This window comes from Schistocerca nitens, chromosome 1, assembly GCF_023898315.1.
Source record: "Schistocerca nitens isolate TAMUIC-IGC-003100 chromosome 1, iqSchNite1.1, whole genome shotgun sequence".
In the NCBI taxonomy this organism is placed as follows: domain Eukaryota; kingdom Metazoa; phylum Arthropoda; class Insecta; order Orthoptera; family Acrididae; genus Schistocerca; species Schistocerca nitens.
In genome coordinates, this window is record NC_064614.1 from 1,188,007,463 (window position 1) to 1,188,011,263 (window position 3,801).

At 48.6% G+C, this 3,801-nt stretch overlaps 1 non-coding gene across 1 annotated transcript; it reads left to right on the top strand.

Moving 5' to 3' along the window:
• The first annotated feature begins 3,151 nt into the window (after positions 1 to 3,151).
• Trnat-ugu (transfer RNA threonine (anticodon UGU)) lies at positions 3,152 to 3,226 on the top strand. Its single transcript has one exon. It is a non-coding gene; the product is annotated as a tRNA-Thr (tRNA).
• The last annotated feature ends 575 nt before the right edge of the window (positions 3,227 to 3,801 follow it).

Consider the following 3,801-nt stretch of genomic DNA (forward strand, 5'->3'; position numbering starts at 1 on the left):
AGGCCCGGTGCAAAAATGTCTGCAAATTCTTCACATAGACTAGAAACACTGGCTGAAGGCACCGTCTGATTCACTTATAGGACCTGATTGACTATAGACAAGTTAAACAACTGAAATAAATCTAAACCAAACAAGTTCACTGCAGTAGAATAACGAAGAACGTAAAATGACACAAGTTTTGTTTGTCCCTTGTATGTTGCAAGAAGAGTGAACTGTCCTAACACAGGAATATGCTGTCCTGAATAACTAGTGAGCTGAACATTTGCGGCACGCAACGGAGGTTTGCCCAGTTGTTTGTACGTGTCGTGATTGATCAACGAAACTGCAGCTCCGGTATCGAGCTGGAATGGTATCGCTTTGCCTTCAAAGTCCAAGTCTACAAAAAGTTTATTGTCCTGCTGACGACAAGAGCGACTTTCTCGTGCAATTTGATCTGATATCGGTACAGAAGCACCTGCGACCGGACGAGATTTCCGGCGACGTCGACGCACACTATTTGTGGGATGAACACAGTCACTGTTAGAGAAAGTGGCACTGGGCGGAGTGGAATTAACTACATGAATGTCCATGGGCGAAGGTTCACGAGCCTGATTGTCCATGGTTCGATTCCGGCGTGAAGCAAAGGGCCTGGAATGGTTGTGATTGTCTGATCGGAGCTTTTTCTGGCAAACACTTTGAACATGTCCTTTCTTATGACAATAAAAGCAAATAGCTTGGCGTGACAGGCAATTGTCACGCGAATGTCTAGTTCGTGGGCATGATTTCACTGCATTTTCTCGCTTACGCGGCACACGTGGAGAGCTAGGCGGCAGCTGCGCGGACGAGCGCGAGGGCTGTTTAATGTTCCGGGCATTGCGCCCGGCGTGCCAGGTAATGTGACACACGGCAGGCGAAGTTGCAAATGATTCCTGAGTAAAGTCAAGTGTGTCTTGCCTATCCAATATGTCTATCACTTGTTGAAGGGAGGAATTAACTAGTTTCAAAATCTGTTCCCGTATACGAACATCAGAAACGTTCTGTGCAATTGCATCACGTACCATTGTATCTGAATAAGGGAGTCCACATTCACACTCAAAAGCACAATCCCTAGTAAGGCCTTGCAATGTTGCAACCCACTCCCTATTGGTCTGACCAGCCGTACGTTTTGTACGAAAGAATGTATACCTTTTTGCAACGACATTTACTGTTTCTTTGAAATAGGCATCTAACGCCGACAAAATTTCTTCGTAGGACAGAGTCGCTACGTCGCGTCGGGGAAACAATTTCACTATCACACGGTAGGTGGTCACACCTACATAGGCCAATAAAAAAGGCTGCCGCTCGTTGCCTTGAATTCTGTAGGCGGCGAGATGGAATCCAAATTGGCGTGACCACTCCGTCCAGCTTTCCACAGCCGGGTCAAATGGCCGGAACGGGGGTGCAACAGCATGTTGTGGCTGCGGTAGCGGTGAAGCGGCGGCTGCCGCATCGTGTTGCATTGCACGTTGACCCTGGACGAGCTGTCCAAGGGCATCCAATAACGCCTGCGTCTGCTGATTCTGCAAGCGATAAAATTCGGACAGTACATCTGGAGATTGTGGCGAAGCCATGACACAAGCAAATGTAAGCATAGCAAGTATAAAGAAGAAGACCGCTTTTACTCCCGTCGCCAACTGTTGTGGCGTAACAAGACAGCCACACCACTCGGAAGTAGCCGAAAGGCACGAGTTAACTCACGCAGGCTAGTAGATAGGTCTGAAACAGGATACGTAATGAATGCTATAAAGAAAAGTACGTAGCTCCTGGAATACATAACTTTAATCCATCCTTGTGGTACATCGCTCTTGACGATACAAGTGAGACTCTTTAGATACAAGCTATGTAATGCTAATGGCGCCTTGCTAGGTCTTAGCCATTGACTTAGCTGAAGGCTATTCTATCGGCTCTGCAAATGAGCGAGGCTTCGTCAGTGTGCATCGCTAGCTACGTCGTCCGTACAACTGGGGCGAGTGCTAGTCCGTCCCTCGAGACCTGCCGTGTGGTGGCGCTCGGTCTGCGATCACTGACAGTGGCGACACGCGGGTCCGACATGTACTAATGGACCGCGGCCGATTTAAAGCTACCACTTAGCAAGAGTGGTGTCTGGCGGTGACACCACACTAACTATCGTCTCGGCAAATGAGAGCGTAATTTGCCAGTGAACCAACGCTATCAAAGTCGGCTGTACAACTGGGCGAGTGCTAGGAAGTCTCTAGACCTGCCGTGTGGCGGCGCTCGGTCTGCAATCACTGATAGTGGCGACACGCGGGTCCGACGTATACTACCGGACCGCGGCCCATTTAAAGGCTACCACCTAGCAAGTGTGGTGTCTGGCGGTGACACCACAGGTACAGATGGTTCTGAGCACTATGGGACTTAACATCTGAGGTCAGCAGTCCGCCAGAATTTAGAACTACTTAAACCTAACTAAGCTAAGGAGTATATATGACGGTAGTATATGTTCCCGAAAGAACAGTTACCGTCGATGACCATGCAGCTTTGCTCGAAATGAAATGATAATTAAATAGACACCCTAGCTGCATACAGGCGTTGATGTACTTCATTGGGGACATGTTGAAAATGTGTGCCCCGACCGGGACCCGAACCCGGGATCTCTTGCTTACATGGCAGACGCTCTATCCATCTGAGCCACCGCGGGCACAGAGGATAGTGCGTCTGTAGGGACTTATCCCTTGCACGCTCCCCGTGAGATCCACATTCCCAACATGTCCACAACACTACATTCGTAGTGCGCCTAATAGATGTTTGCCCATCATACTCATTACTCGTGGCAGATTAATTTACCAAGTCCCGTACGAGTTCGGGCATAGCGTGTGCGTTCGCACAAGAAGGTCAAAGGCCGGGAACCCATATTTTTAACTACATATGACGGTAGTATGTGTTCCCGAAATAACAGTTACCGTCGATGAGCATGCAGCTTTGCTCGAAATGAAATGATAATTAAATAGACACTCTAGCTGCAAGCAGGCGTTGATACACTTCATTGGGGATGAGTATGATGGGCAAACATCTATTAGGCGCACTACGTATGTAGTGTTGTGGACATGTTGGGAATGTGGATCTCACGGGGAGCGTGCAAGGGATAAGTCCCTGCAGACGCACTATCCTCTGTGCCCGCGGTGGCTCAGATGGATAGAGCGTCTGCCATGTAAGCAGGAGATCCCGGGTTCGAGTCCCGGTCGGGGCACACATTTTCAACATGTCCCCAATGAAGTGTATCAACGCCTGCTTGCAGCTAGGGTGTCTATTTAATTATCATTTCATTTAACCTAAGGACGTCACACACATCCATGCCCGAGGCAGGATTCGAACCTGCGACCGTAGCGGTCGCGCGGCTCCAGACTGTACCGCCTAGAACCGCTCGGCCACCCCGGCCGGCTTTGTAACATAATTAAGGGCATTAAAAAATTTACTAAAGGTTGTATGAACGCGAGATTTGGTATGTCACTAAATACACATGGCTCTGTGAATTTAATTCAATTTTGTCACAGTAAAACCGGAGCCGATTGAACACGCGTGGGACACTACTTTGCGGCGCCCAGAATCCACCTGTTCGTAATTTGCGGTAATTGCGTGGCCTGTGCATAGACATCTGGTGTCAAACATCTCTTCAAACTTTCGAAGAACTTGTCAGAACCATTCCATACACCAGTTTCGATTCCCCTTGGAGTCAGGGATTTTCTCTGCCTCGTGATGACTGGGTGTTGTGTGATGTCCTTAGGTTAGTTAAGTTTAAGTATTTCTAAGTTCTAGGGGACTGAT